The 16,373-nt window shown below is 38.6% G+C and overlaps 1 protein-coding gene across 5 annotated transcripts in view; it reads right to left on the minus strand.

Annotated features, from left to right (window-relative positions):
* ZNF385B (zinc finger protein 385B) overlaps positions 1 to 16,373 on the minus strand; it is a 510,100-nt gene that overhangs the window by 485,584 nt on the left and 8,143 nt on the right. The window lies entirely within an intron of this gene.

The raw sequence follows: 16,373 nt of genomic DNA on the forward strand, positions 1-16,373 counted from the left end.
GAATTTATCTGACTCAGGAGCCTTTCCTTTCTTAAATAAACTTAGCTGATAATGTTCTCAGAAAAGGGAACTCCTCAGTTAAGCATTACATAATTTCAACTCTTCTAATTGATCAGATGCCTAATCCTGAGTGCTACTTTATTACATAATAGTTCTGTGTTGTAGTTTGCTGACACATAGCAGTTCTGCTTTGGTATGCTTCTACCTGGGAGGGGATTTCTAGTCTCTCTGACTATAAAACAAGGATTAGCAAATGATACGTGTGGATTTTTTCAATTCTTCCCCTCCACCATGGTAGTAAGCCCATCTCACTTCTTTGTAGATTGTCACCCACAGTCCCCAGCTATTCTATAATACATTTTTGTCTGTTTCATAGCTATTCACCAACCCATTAGTGGCCTGATTCTTTGATCTAAGATCTCTATCTCTCTCTCTCTCTCTCTCTCTCTCTCTCTCTCTCTCTCTCTCTCTCTCTCTCTCTCTCTCTCTCTCTCTCTCTCACACACACACACACACACACACACACACACACACACACACACACACAATGTCTTGGGGAAGAACATGTGACCCCATGAAAAGATGAAAAGATTCAGAGCCAAGCAAGCTGACTGCCAGTCTTTACTGTCTCAATAGTTCTTCGACTTTTGTCAAGTCTCCTGACCTCTCTGTGCTTCCATTTCCTTGGTAATAAAATGGGGATGATAATAAGGATGTTACAGTGGGAGGAGCATTGGATCAGAGTTAGGACTACACTTTGGTCCTTCCATTAACTCCTAGAGTGACTGAGTCAATTCCTTCATCTCCTTGTGTTTGTTTCCATCTATAAAATGAAGGGAAGTTGGACTTTAATGGCCTTTAAGGTTCCTTTTGACTCAAACATTCTAAGATGACAACAGCTGGCCCTGCCTGCCTCTTGGGGTTTTAGAACCAAATAAAAATTTAGATGAAAGCCTTTGAAAAGAAGAATGTAAGTTCTTGAGAGCAAGGATTATCTTATTTCTATTACCATGTCTAGCACAGTACTTGATAAATTGAAATAAAGATAAAGACTTGACCTGTGATTTCCTTAGTAATTGGAACTTCCAGGTGTGGAAAGTCTCCCAGTGCATGTTGGAGATGCCCAGCACACTGAGGAGTTAAGTGACTTGCCTCAGGTCAATATGGTACCATGTGTCAGAGGCAGGATTTGGAAACAGGTTTCTTGTCAAATAAATATTTGAGTACTTTAAGTTAGATGTGCTATATAGATGTAAAGTCATATTATCATTTTTTAATTATTCATGTTTCTTTATTACAGACCTTCAGCCAGTATAGTACACAATTTACAGTAGTATATTCTTCATTACACAAATATTTACTTATAATATATTATAGATACAAAAGATTTTGCAACTAAATCTCAAAACCAAGCTTGACTCCCTTTAAGAAGGAAAAAAACTCTTTAAAAAAGGGAGGGGGACCCAGAAGAGGAGAGATGACAGAGTTACATGAGCAAAGAACTCCCATTTGTTTCCCTGCAGCCATCCTGAAGACTACTTCGAAATCCACCAAAATTTTGCTTGTAAGTTTATAAGTATAAATCCTTGTAAGTTTGATTTTCTACAGCAACCCTTAGCCCAGTCACCTACGACTAGCCCTTTTTGCTATCCATCTGCTCTAGTGACCTTCCTGTCCTCTGCCCTGAGTTGCACCTGCAATTCATGCCCAACTACTCAAACCAAGACCGTCTGCCAGGCCTTTTCCCTTCCAGCAGGGTTTTGTACAAGCAAGGGGAGTTGAATTGCTGACTGTCACCCAGACCTGAGTGTGCCAGCAGCACACCCTGGGAGCATCACCCCCACCATTGTTCTTCACTGCTGCCAACAAGGAAATACTAAATCAGAATGCTCCACCAGGGTGAACCAGCATATCTGAGCCAGTATTTCATGCTTGCCTGTGGGTACTTAATATACCATGGGGCTAACTAAGGCTCTTAGTAAAAAAAAAAAAAAAAAAAAACATTAGACCAGGACGAACCTATTCTATAATCTTAAACAAGTCACGGCTTCTTAGCTTTAGTTTCCTCCTCTGTAAAATGAGACTGGTGATCAATCCTTCTGCCTTTCTTTGAATCCTCAGGATTTAGCACAGTGCTTGGCACAAAGTAAATGCTTAATATACTCTTGCTAATTGACTTTCATTACCTTCTTTAAAATTCTCGGAAGAAAGAGTTATTATTATTCTATCTAAAGTATTACAGAGAAGGAAATGGCAAACTATGGCCTTATCTTTGCCAAAAAACCCCATGGGATCATGAAGAGTCAGACCCAACTAAAACGACTGAACAACAAGGTATTACTACTGATGAAACTGTCACTGACACCCCTTCTGCTCCATAGGTTTTAATCCTCATTGGGAAACTGAACCCTCTCCACACCCATGTCCCCATAAACTTCTGATTCAAGCTGTCTGCCTTGTGACCAGGATACAGGCTATAGTTATTCATTCGAATTGAGAAAAAGAATAGTAACGGTTCTTTTATTTTTCTATGTAACCATACCAAAAAGACTTTTGCTAATTTTTTCTCTAATTCTTCTAACATGAAATACTCAGTTACCAAATCTCAGTTAAGTTTCATCAGATGACTGTAGGACTATAAGGAACTGAGGATGATGCTGAGATGTAGTTGGGGTGGAGAAGATATAAGAATGCCAGAGGAAAAGATTATAGTCTTAGAAAAGTCATTTTATTTCTAAGTTAGAGATTGTTGTTCAGTTGCTTTTCAGTCATATCTGATTGCTTGTGATCCCATTTGGGGTTTTCCTGCAAAGATACTTGAGTGGTTTGCCATTTCTGTCTCCAGTTCATTTTACAGATGAGGAAACTGAGGCAAACAGGGTTAGGTGACTTTTCCAGGGTCACACAATTAGTGTCTGAGGCCAGATTTGAACTCAGGAAGATGTCTTCCTGATTCCAAGTCCAGTGCTCTAACCTCAGTGCCACCTAGTTGGAGGACTTAGATTCAAACCTTGACCACGCTGCTTAAGGGCAAGTTGCTTTACTTCTCCCTGGGCCTCGCTTACAGAGAAGGAAGGAAACAAGCAGCTATTAAATACCTGCAATGCACCAGATGCTGTGCTATGTGCCTAACAAATAACTGTTTCATTTGATTCTCCCAGTATCCTGGGAGACAGGTATTGGTATGCCTATTTTACGGTTAAGGCAAACAGAGGTGATTTGCCCAGTGTTACACAGCTAACATGGCTGAGGTCACATTCGAACTCAGTTCTGCCTGGCTCCAGGCCCAGCACTCTGTCTGCTTCACCATCTAGCTGCCTCCTATAAATTAAAGAACTTTCTCTGGGTGATTTCTAAATTCCCATCCAGGTCTGTAACTCAGATAAAAAGTGAAAGGAATAGCAAATTGTCAAGCTACAAGTCTACCTAGCAAGTAATGAGCATTTAATAAAATATCTGTGTGCCAGAGGGCTTGTTTAGGCATTAGAGATATAAAGACAAAAGTGAGACAATCCCTGCCCTCAACAATCTACCAATTACTTTTCTACCCCATTCTCCTCTCCCCGACCAATCCCATCCTAAGGAATTAAAAATCACATTTAATGAAAAACTATTTGCCATATATCCAGAATAGTCCAGACCCCTAGGATCATAATACTGGAAAAATAAAAGTAAAAATCAACCACTAGTTCCCTTCAAGTAGGTGTCCTAGAAAGAAGTAAATGGCACCCTGTTGGGGAGGGAGGGAGCCTAGAGGCATATAGAGAGGAAGCATTTAAAAGGATAAGGATAGGAACTGAAAGAAATTTTATTGATATAGAGAACTCTCTGATGAAATTAGAGTACCTCTATTAGGTCAAGTCTGTAACTTCTTTGCAATTCAGAGGCTTAGAGTGTTGCCTGAGGGCACTAAGAGAGAAAGTGATTTGCCCAGGTGGGGCAGATCCGGAATTCAGGGCTTCCAGGCTCCAAGACTAGTCTTCCATCCACTGCATCATGCTACCTATAGTAAAAATTATAATGGAAAAATGGATGCCATTCTCTGTATTTGGAGGTTAAGTACTCTCTAGGTGAGCAAGAAGGGTGAAAGGTGAGGACAAGAGGTGGAAAATTTGCAGAAGAAAAATATTAGTACATATAAGCAGTATGGTACTATATTAAGGTGTCTACTATGTGTAGACCCCTGTCCTTCGTGCAGGGGGACACAGAGTTGAGATGAGACGATTCCTGTCTTCAGATATGTGGATTCAAGCCGGGCAGAATGGAGCCTTTTGGATTATGTAGTCCAATCTCTTCATACTTTTTTTAATTTAATTTTTAGTGTGTGGGATATCTTACCCACTTTACCATTCCTATAACTCTTTGTAAAGAGGATGGAAATATGTTTCTTTTTCTGATCTTGGCTACTGAGATCAGATTTGCAATTAACCCAAGTTACATATGTACCCGTTGACTCTTTCTGATACCACATGTGTTCCTTGAGGGCAAGGGCTATTTCATATTTTTCTTTCTGTCCCTGGTGCCTAACAATGCCAAACATTTAGTAGGTATTTAATAAATGCTCGTGGATCGATCTTTTGGTGTTTCTGTGCACTTACTATAATTCACATATTTAGAGCTAGGCGACATCGTGAAGGTCTAATCCCTGCCCCCTCCCCCTTTTAATAAGTACAGGGCTCAGAAAGTTGAATTGACTTGCCAAGGTCACACAGGTAATAATAGGCAGAGCTAACCATCAAAAAGTAGGTTCTTTGATTCCAAATGCATCGCAGTACAGATTGTATCACTACACCCTGAAATTATTGTGTTCTCCTCGTTCATTCTACATCAGTTCACACAAGTCTTTCCATGTTCTTCTAAGTCCTTCATTCATATTCATCATATGACGGAACAATAAGATCCCATTTCATTCCTCTACCACACTATGTTCTGCCAGTCTCTAATCAATGGTCGTTTACCTTGTTTCTAGTTTTCTTGCTACCACAAAAGTGATGCTAAGAGTATTTTCAACCCTTTCACTGTAAAGATGAAACCACTGAGACCTAGGAAGGCTAAATGAATTGTTCTGTTTCACATAGGCAGCATCAAAGTTGGGATGTGAACTTTGGTCTCCTGGCTTCAAGTCCAGAACTCCATCCTCAACATTACGTTGCCTTAATTGTCACAGGAAAATGGCCAAGTATTGATTTATGGGCTTCATTTTTGCTAGTATAATAAAAATGTTTATTCTATCAGAGATACAGGTTTTCTTAGGACTGAAATTTTGCATTCAGGCTTGTTCTCTCAATCTAATTTTATAAAATGAGAAAACTACGACTGTGTAGTCATTGTATCCCAAATACTCATAGGAAGGTTTACTAGCTGTTACAATGTCTAGCCGCATTTTAATCTTCCATTATTGGAAATCAGCAACCAGCTTTAATAATGAAGTTATTTTTATGATAAAAGCTATGATTTGGTATGAGCAGTTTGTTCTTTACTACTAAATTTTATAGGCTGCAAGCTCATTGTTTGAGTTCAAAGCAGCTGTGTCACTGCAGCTCAGCCAAGGATTTGTAAAAGAAGATATTGACAAAGATGTGTGATATATACTGATGCATTTAAAGATATACAGCCTATCACCTCATCTCTACCTGTTTTCTGAAAAGTAGCTCAATATCCTCTGCAAAGGGAGGGGAGGATTTTCTGACCACAGTTAAATGGGTCCCTCTTCAAGGTTCATGTGCAAACGCAATATGTTTAAGTAGGAAGGGACCTTGATTGCCCTCCATAAATTTTAGGTGGATTAGAGATGATTCTCAACAGTGGATGAAAATTTCTGCCAAGAAAACCACGCATATAACTGTCTTTAGAAGCCAAACACCTGTGTGTGCTTATTGGAAGACTGGGAAGAATGACGAGTCAGTGAAAGGAGGTTTCAAAGTCAGACTCCCTTCAAAATCTCACTGTCCCTCTTTACTGACCAGCTTTAAGCCAGGAAGAAACCAGGTAGAGGAAATTCAATTTCAGGAAAGCTTTGAAAGGGGAAAGGATCCTTAGAGATGGAAGGAAAGGAATGCTAGAGATCAAATAGTTTTTTAAGTAACTTGCCTGATATCACACAGCTAATTAAACAAGTATTTTTAAGTATCTTACGCCTGTAGTGTGTCAAGGTAACAGAGGAAATAAAAGTTTAGTGAAAATATGGCTCCTGCCCACATGAAGTTGATAGACTATTAGGATGACATGTACATATACAAATAATTCTAGCATAAGTAAACAAGAAGGTTGTGATATACTATATGGGAAGGTATGAAGTTGGAAAAGTCATTATGGACCAATGAAGCCAGAGAGGGTTTCCTAAAAGATAGGGCATTTGAATTGGGTTTTAAAGCATGAATAGGAATCAAACACATGAGGCAGGAGGCAGGCACTAAACACACAGAGAATAGAAGAAGCAAAGGCCCAGAGGTAGGAAAATATGGGATGAATAGAAAGATAAATCATCCAGTTTGGATAAAACATAGAATATATGATTATTGCTGTTTACTTGTGTCTGACTCTTTGTGACCCATTTGGGGTTTTCTTAGTAAAGACACTAGAGTGTTTTGCCATTTCTTTGTCTGGCTCAAACAGGGTTAAGTGAATTGCCCAGGGTCAGAATGCTAGTAAGTGCCTGAGGTCTCATTTCAACTCAGAAAGATGAATTTTCCTGTCTTCATATATAGCACTCTATCCAGCGCACCACCTAGCCACCTAGAGTATACAGTAGGGAACAGTGAAAAAAAAAATAATAATCCTCTCTACTCTGTGGAGTCTTCCCTATTCCACTCAGCTAAAAGTATTCTTTCCAATATTAATTATTCCTCTACTTTGTTCACATCAGACCCTAACTGAATTTGACTTTTCTGTGTGGAAGTTGTATGAGAACAGGGACTGTATTATTCTTTGGTCTATCTATAATACAAAACATAATGCCTTGCCTATGATTAGGTGCTCAATGTTTGTTGAATTGAATTTCGAAAGGTAGCAGGGTGCCAGGTGGTAGAGAGCTGTAAGTGTGAGGCAGAAGAGATTGAACTTTAATCAGTAAGTAACAGGGAACCACTGAATAGAGGCATGGCACAACCAGATATATAGGCAAGGATGTTAAATCTGATCAGTCAGTCATTTCTCAGTCATATACGATTCTTTGTGACCCATTTGGGGTTTTATTAGCAAAGATTCTGGAGTGGTTTGCCATTTCCTTCTCCAGCTTATTTTATGGATGAGAAAACTGAGGAAAACAGGTTAAGTGACCTGCCCAGGGTCATACAATTAGTAAGTGTCTGAGAGCAGATCTGAACTCACAAAGATGTGTCTTCCCAACTCCAGGCCCAGCATTCTATCCACTGTGGCACCACCTAGCTGTCTATAAGTCTGGTAACTGTGTGATAAATGGTTTGGAGAAGAAAGAGTGAAGGTGAGAAGACTTAGCATGAGACTACTGTGATTTTGTATAGTCACATGCATTTGTAGGACTACAGCCCAAGTACCTGGATTCCAGGCTCTTCTACTACCCCAAGCTGACTCTTCTTCATGAACACAAATGTTCATGTAGTTAGGATAAGAAAAAGAAAGAGGAAATTCTTTAAACTTTTCCACTAGACATATATCCTCAATCTCCCTCTCCCTCCCTCCCCCTACCCCGTGTCTCTATCTCTCTCTGTCTCTGTCTCCCTTTCTTTCCTTTTCTCTCATATGTATGTATGTATGTGTGTATATATATATGTATACATATATGTATACACACATGTATATCACTTTACAATTTACAAAGTATTTTCCTTACAACAACACTGGGAGGTAGGAAACCTAAATATTGTTATTGGAGATAAGGAGATAAAGCATAAATGGACCCAGGGAAAGTCACACAGTTGGTAAGTGATTGAGCTTTGATTTGATCCCAGGTTCTTGCATGTAGTTTTGGAACAGACAGAAAAAAATGAAAAGACTAGAGGAAGAAATCTCTATTTTCTAGGTTATCAGTCAGAATGAAAGGATTTCAAGGAAGGGAAAAAAAGAGAAAGGAATAGTAGAGGAAGAGAATTCTCACCTTTTATAAGGAAGTTGCAAGATTGGAAAATATAAAAGAGAGAAATAAAGGAAGGGGGTACCAAGATGGCAGAGTAGAAAGATGCACATATTCTAGCTCTTCCCACACAGCTCATAAAATACCTGTAAAAAATGACTCTAAACAAATTCTAGAGCAGCAGAAGCCACAAAACAACAGAGTGAAAGAGATTTCCAACCCAAGGCAGCCTGGAAGGCTGACAGGAAAGGTCTATTGCACAGGGCACAGGGCATGGAGCAGAGTGCAGCCCATGGAGCCCATCCCAGCCTTGGCCACCCAGTGCAGCAGGGAAAGAACCAGAACAGGCCTCAGGAGTGGTATCCTCAGCAGCAGCAGAAGTTCTCAGATCCCTCAATCCACAAACATCGAAAACATCTTCAAAGGTCAGTGAGAAAGCTTTTTCACCTGAGAAGGGAGCAGAGTCCTCCACCAGCCCTGGCCCCAGGCAGCAGCAGTGAGCAGCAGCAACAGTGTCCACTTTTGGAGCCCTCAACCTAAAGCCCCTGGGGGAATTGAGCCACTGATCTGGGTCTCAGTCCTGAGTGGAGCTGGTGGACGTTCTGGAAAGGGAATTGTATTTGCATATCCTAGGCAGAAAAGCTTTGGTAGCTCCCAGACCAGAGCACAGGACAGGAGAGGAGTAAATTCCTCTCTCTTGATGGAGCCACCTTGGAGGAACTGAGAACCTTCAGGTCCCCACAGTATACCCCCCTCTTGACAAAGGACTCAAAAGTCAAGTAACTGGCTGGGAAAATGCCCAAGAAAGGGAAAAAAAATAAAACTACAGAAGGTTACTTTCCTGGTGAACAGGTATTTTCTTCCATCCTCTCAGATGAGGAAGAACAATGCTTACCATCAGAGGCCTCCAAAATAAATATGCAATGGTCTCAGGCTATGGAAGAGCTCACAAAGGATTTTGAAAATCAAGTAAGAAAGGTAGAGGAAAAATTAGGAAGAGAAATGAGAGCAATGGAAGAAAATCATGAAAAAAGAGTCAACAGTTTGCTAAAGGAGACCCCAAAAAATGCTGAAGAAAATAAAACCTTTAAAAATAGGCTAATTCAATTGGCAAAAGAGGTCCAAAAAGCCAATGAGGATAAGAATGCTTTAAAAAGCAGAATTAACCAAATGGAAAAGGAGGTTCAAAAGCTCACTGAAGAAAATAGTTCTTTAAAAATTAGAATGGAGCAGATGGAAGCTAATGACTTTATAAGACATCAAGAAATTACAAAACCAAACCAAAAGTATGAAAAAATGGAAGACAATGTAAAATATCTCACTGGAAAAATATATGACCTGGAAAATAGATCCAGTACACACAATTTAAAAATTATGAGACTACCTGAAAGCCATGATCAAAAAAAGAGCCTAGACAACATCTTTCAGAGTCACTAGAGTTGACCAAGTTACAAGTGATAAGGCCTTACCTACCATTAAGGAAAATCCCTTTGGCATTTGTGAGGATTGGAGCAGGGATAGACTTAAGGCAGAAAGACAAATTAAGAGGCCATTGAAATATGCTAGGTAATGTCTATATACATATTCAGCAAATCATTTGACAAAATCTTTGATGTAATGCTTGTGGATTAGACAGAGAAATCTGCGCTACATGACAGTACAATTAATTAGGTGGCTGAATAACTACACTAAAAGTGTAGTCATTAGTTTCATTGTCAATTTGAAAAGTTTCAATGACACAGCCCTGAGATCTGTACTTGATCCTATGCTAATCAATACTTTGATAAATTATTCTCTATGAAGTTACTGAATACTTATCAAAGTTTCAGATGAGGCAAAGCTAAGAGGGATAACTAACAGGATAAGAGGATCCAAAAAAAGATCTTGACAGATGAAACAGAATAAAAGGAAATAAAACTGGGAAAAATGTAAAGGTTTACACTTAAGTTTAAAAAATAATTTCAAAAGTATAGAATGGGGTAGCATGGGAAGACAAGTTTCTTTGAAAAGACTTGGATAGCCTAATGGACTGCAGTATTGATAAAAATCAAAAGTACAACGTGGTAGCCCTCTTTCCCCCCTCCAAATTTAATACTAACTTTGGCTCTATTAAGAGGAACATAGTATCCAGAATAAGGAAGGTGATAGTCCCATTATACTAATTAATTAGCCTAATTAATTAATATTTGATTCCCTCAGAACACATGTAGAATATTGTGTTTTGTTCTGGGCACAACGTTTTAGGAAAACCACAAATAAACTAGAACATTCCAGCAAAGGACAAGCAGGATGGTAAGAGGCATGGAGAACAGTTCATTTGCTATTGAAGGAACCGTGGGTGCTTAACCTGGAGAAGAAACAGCCTGTGAGAGGAACAGAGAGCAACACTCTTGTTGAAGAGGGATTTGAATGATTTCCCTTGACCCCATGTGGTAGATGCTGCACCAGGGCACTTGACTCACCCTAGATCATCAGTTCCATGTCACTGAGCTCTCCTGGGTCTCATGTCTTTCTAAGAATCCTCTTCCCTTTCTCAGGGTTCTCTACTGGATCATCATCCATATCGTGCCTTTTAATCATAAGTATAATCATACTGTAATCAATACAATCATAAATACCCCTCTATCCCACTCTAGCCCCTCATTTCTCTACATACTTTTCCACTTGGGCATCTCATCAACCTCCATGATTATCATGTCTATGCTGATGATTCCTTAATCTCTCTCAAGTTCCCATTCCATACCACAAACCCAACATATCTAAAATTGAACTCATCTTCCCTCTTAAACCTACCCCTTCTCCAAACTTCCCTCTTTCTGTTTCCATACCACCATACTTCTAACAACCCAGATTCAAAATCTCAAAGTCATCTTTTTTTCATTTCTCCTCAATTACTTTCACCCATATCAAATCAGTTGCTAAGTCTTATCATTTCTACCTCCACAACATCTCGACTTCACTCCTTTCTACATTCACACTATCACCACCCTAATATAACTCTTAATACATCTTGCTAGTTGCATCCAGAATCTCCCTTAATCAAAGTATCCTTCACATAGCTGCTACAAAAATAAGACAGTACAGGTCTTTCTGTGTCTCTTCGCTGATGAAGAATCTTGAGTGATTTGGTCTCTTGGACAGAACACAGACTCCTAAGCTTGGTATTTAAGGTCTTTGATGGTGCAGCTACAGCCTATTTCCTGTTCCCCAAACTTAGCATTCCATTTCCTGATACCATGATTTTATATAGATTATTCCGCATGCATTTTCAACTTTACTTTTCAACTCTTAACTCAAAAGAACATTTAAATGCTTGCTATGTGCTATGCACTGTCCAAGTCACTGGAAATACAAAGACAAAAAAAATCAAAATAGCCCCTACTCTCAAGAACCTTAATTCTACTACTAGGGAAGTGTGTTTTGGTGGGATGGGGAAGGTGCACATAATATAATGTGTTTTTTTTAAAAAAGAAGATACAAAGCATACAAAAGTAATTAAAATCAATTTCAAGAGAACCTGAGATGAACAGAAAAAGCCTTGGGTTGGAAAAAAGCTCCATACCTGGAAGGAAGCTAGAGATTCCAAAAGACTAGGGAAAGATTATTCTAGGTCTGGGAGATAGCTTTTTCAAAAACACGGAGGCAGAAGAAGAAATGGTATTTTCAAGGAACAAATAGACAATTTTTCAGAATGCAAAATACTTGAGTAGGAGTAATGTGAAATGTTTGGAAATGTAAGCTAGAGCCAGATTGTAAAGGGTTTTCAATACAGTGTCTATACTCTACATTAGGAGCAATAGGGAGCTACTGTAGCTTTTTAAGCAGGGGAGGGGTGTGGTCAGAATCCTTAGCAGGTCCAACTTCCCACTGGAAGTCTTTCTCCATCTTTCCATTGCTAGCCATTTCTAACTCTTCAAATTGCATTTCAATTGTTTATCTGTATGTTAATCTGACATCTTCCCCATAAATGTATTCCCCTGAAGAGAGGAAATGGCTTTTTTTCTTCCCCATGGACATATACATACATGGACATATATATACATATACATATACATACACATACATATATACAAACACATACACAGACATATATTCTCTCTCCCTCTCACTTCTTCAGTGTGGACAACTCCAACTGAGCAACTATAATCAATGCAGACTGGCACCTTCTCTGCAACTATTTTGTCTTCAAGGGATGTTGCCTGGGGAAATGAGACATTAAATGATTTGCTCAGGGTCACACAGGCAGTATATGTCAGACATGAGGTTAGTTCTCTATCAATTACCCCATGCTGATGGTCCATTTAGGAGGCATTTAATAAATGATTGTTGTTTAATTCCAAATTACTTTATTATGCTATTTTTACCTTGTCCTTCCATCCACCTCTCCCTTTTGCTAATTTTTTTTTTTTTTTTTTTTTTATCAAATGACAAGGAATCACTCTTATATTCTGGCTCACCCACTCCCATGCAGGGTGTTCTCTTTATCATAGTTGGGGAGTACTGATTGGTCAGAACTGTGTCATTCATAAGTCTCACATCTTCTATCTCCCAGAGCTTGAAATATCATTCCATGGCAAGGCACTGGAATAAAGTACACAATTAAATTCACCAATGGACCAGGCTACCTTGAGATTATAGCTTTGATTATCAGTCTATCCACACTCCCTAAATCAAGGTTTGTCCTAGGGCAGACCTGGAAATTGGGGATACTCATATTTGAAAATATTCACAAATTTTTGAGGATGTGCATCCAATCAATGGCCAGGAACATGTGCACTGACTCAGTGTTTCATATCACTTTAATAATTTTCTCTCCTTGAATGGAGAAATTTATGACTAAACAAGAGATAGAGAACATTCTGAAGTACAAAACAGGTAATTTTGATTACATTAAATTGAAAAGGTTTTGCACAAACAAAGCCAATGCAACCAAGATTAGGAGGGAAGCAGAAAACTGGGAAAGAATTTTTACAACTAGTGTCTGTGATAAAGGCCTCATTTCTAAAATACATAGAAAATTAACTCAAATGTACAAGAATACAAGTCATTCCCCAATTGATAAATGGTCAAAAGATATGAACAGGCAGTTTTCAGAGGAAGAAATTAAAGCTATCTATAGTCATATGAAAAAATGCTCTGAATCACTATTGATTAGAGAGATGCAAATTAAAACAACTCTGAGGTGCCACATCACACTTATCAGATTGACTAACATGACAAAACAGGAAGAAGATAAATGTTGGAGAAGATGTGGGAGAGTTGGAACACTAATTCATTCTTGGTAGAGCTGTGTACTGATCCAACCATTCTGGAGAACAATTTCATACTATTCTCAAAGGGCTACAAAAATGTGTATATCTTTTAACCCAGTAATACCGCTTCTAGGGCTATATCCCAAAGAAATCATAAAAATGGGAAATGCACATGTACATCTTGTACATGTACAAAAATATTTATAGCGCTATTTTTGTGGTGGCCAAGAACTGGAAATTGAGAGAATGTCTATCAATTGAGGAGTGGCTGAACAAGTTGGGGTATAAGAATGTAATAGAATACTACTGTGCTATAAGAAATGATGAACAGTCAGACTTTAGGAAAGACTTAAATGAAGTGATGCTGAGTGAAATGAGCAGAACCAGGAGAATATTACAACAGTAACAGCCATAGTGTGAGGACTGTTTCAAATAGACTTAACCCTTCACAGCAATGCAAGGACCTAAAACATTCCCAAAGGACTCTTGAGGCAAAATATAATCCACATCCAGAGAAAGAATTACGGAATCAGAACTCAGAATAAAAGAGACTATTTTCTCTTGTGTTGTGTTTTATTTTGATTGGTTTTTCTCAAGGCTTCTCCCATTCATTTTAATTCTTCTATGCAACATGACTAATGTGAAAATGTGTTTAATAAGAACGTATGTGTAGAACTCATATAAGACTGCATGCTGTCTTGGGGAGGGAGGGGAAAGGAAGGGGGAGAAAATTTAAGAATTATGGAAGTGATTGTTGAAAACTGAAAACCAATAAATTAAATTTTTTTAAAATAATAATTTTCTCTCCTTGTTCTCACACTAATGTTCTATTCGTGTTCTCTGCATGCATTCAGTAACTGCTACATACTCTATGGCAAACACTCGGGAATCATCTTAGATTCATGTCTGTTCCACAAATACTAGTTACGGTTTTGGTCATTCAGGACAAGTGTATCTTGACTAGCGGTATGGAGCAAGAGAGGCACAATTAAGGGAAGCCTTTTTCAACCTATTAAAACTCTACATGCGTAGGATTAAATTCTGAGGTAATTCTGACAGTGTAAAATATGCAGAATTTTGATGTCTAAACTGGTCTGGTCTTTGAGTGGTTTCCTCCTCTCTGAATTTGAGCTTCCTCATCTGTAAAATGGATATAAGAATATTTGCTTTACCTATTTCTGGGGCTATTGGAAGAAAAGCATTTCATGAACCTTAAAACATTATAGAAATGAGTTAACACTGCTGAATTACTGATTGAGGCACAGAAAGGTAGAGTACAGTTTAAAACCTTGTACAGATTTTATTTCTTTTTTCTTAAATGTTTAAAGTGTTAATTATTTATAAGTCCTTAATTAAAAAGTATTCTGATATAAATGTAAGGCACTGCCCCTTTATTTTGTGGGCATTATTATTACTGAAACTGGCAGGAAAAGATTTTGGGAAAAAGACTGAGAAAAAAAGCAGAAACATGGACAGTTCTTGAGTATCTGAGAGAAAGCAACTCTTACTGGTGATAAAAATGATGGCAGTACATTGTCTCCCAGCTAACTCTTTTTAGATTTATAGCTGGGAAACTAAATAAAATAACTGTTTGGGAAACTATGTGACAATTGTATATTGTGTATTTATGTCATATCTGACAAAAAAATGTAGATTTTGAGTTTCCCAATCTAAGTGGGTGACTACACATGAGAAGGCCCTAACTTGGCACAAGGAAGATGCTGAGACCAGAGTCAAAGCTGACAAGAGAAATGATTTACATAAACCAAGGTATCAGAAGAGAGAACACAGAACATAAAAGCCAATGGAGCTAAGAGAAGTCAGAAGAAGCAGAACCCAGCTGAAACCATCTGACTACAGACAAGTTTTGTAGCTGATGTGGGGAACTGATCTGACTGGAGGAAATTTCTGATGCTGGGAGTTGACTAGAGAAAACAGATTTTCTTCTTTTTGAAGACTTGATTGTGAAAAGGGTTCTTTGCTCTTTAGTGCCACCTACAGCTTGAGAGAGGGAGAACCCTTCAGAAGCTTACCTACATTGGCCTTTATTGATTACTACGGCTTGGGAGAAACCCTTCAAAGCAAGGAGAGTTGTTCTAAATAGTTTTACAGGTCCAGAGTTTAAGGCTTTTCACTCAAAAAATGTGATGCTACCTCAGCACTCAGGTAAAGGAATAGACTACATAAGGAGAGAGAGCACAAGAGAGTCTTTCACTACATCAAGATAGCAATAGAGAAAAGACTGGTGATTTCAGTAGTGTAAGGAATTCCCCTGTGAGGCTATTCCTATCATCGTATATCAGCACCTTCTTTTCAACTGATCGTCTAAGAGAGTTACTCAGATGACTGGGAGGTTAAATTACTTACCTGGGGGCACATCAGCGTGTCAGAGGTAGCACTTGCACCCAGGTATTCCTGGCCCTGAGGTTCTCTATCTATGCCATATTGCCTCTCATTTGTTAATATGTACAGGGAAACTTGTGTTCACTGTTTTGGTCAAACATGTACCATATTATGAATTTAACAGAAGAAACATGGATAGAAGGCTGACCTTGGAATCAAAAAGAATGGATTCCAACTCTGACCATGGTTAATGTCACGACCCACTCAACAGTGCAGGTGACTCTCTAGAGGCAGGGGGCTGCACAGTGGATATTGAGTGCTGGACTTGGAATCAGAATGACCCAATTTCAAATCCTATCTCAGCTGTGTTAACACTGAGCAAGTCATTTAACCTCTACCTGTCCTCCTCTGTAACATGAAAATAATAATATCACTTACCTCCCAGAGTTGTGGATATAAGGTAAGACCATATTAACAAAGTGCTTTGTAAGCTCTTAAGTACTATTAGTATTATTATTAAGACTACAAGTTACACAAAAGGGAATTTCCACAGCAAGGAGTTCTCTGGATCATCAAAATCACAGAATCAGAATTGTTTTAAATCAATATAACAAACATGCACTCAAGTATATATGTCTGTTGGTATGATCTTATTTCATATCTATGAATCCTGAAGAACATAGTTACATGGGCACAACAAAGTTTTCCTCCATATCATACTTGATTAC

This window comes from Notamacropus eugenii, chromosome 5, assembly GCF_028372415.1.
Source record: "Notamacropus eugenii isolate mMacEug1 chromosome 5, mMacEug1.pri_v2, whole genome shotgun sequence".
NCBI lineage: Eukaryota > Metazoa > Chordata > Mammalia > Diprotodontia > Macropodidae > Notamacropus > Notamacropus eugenii.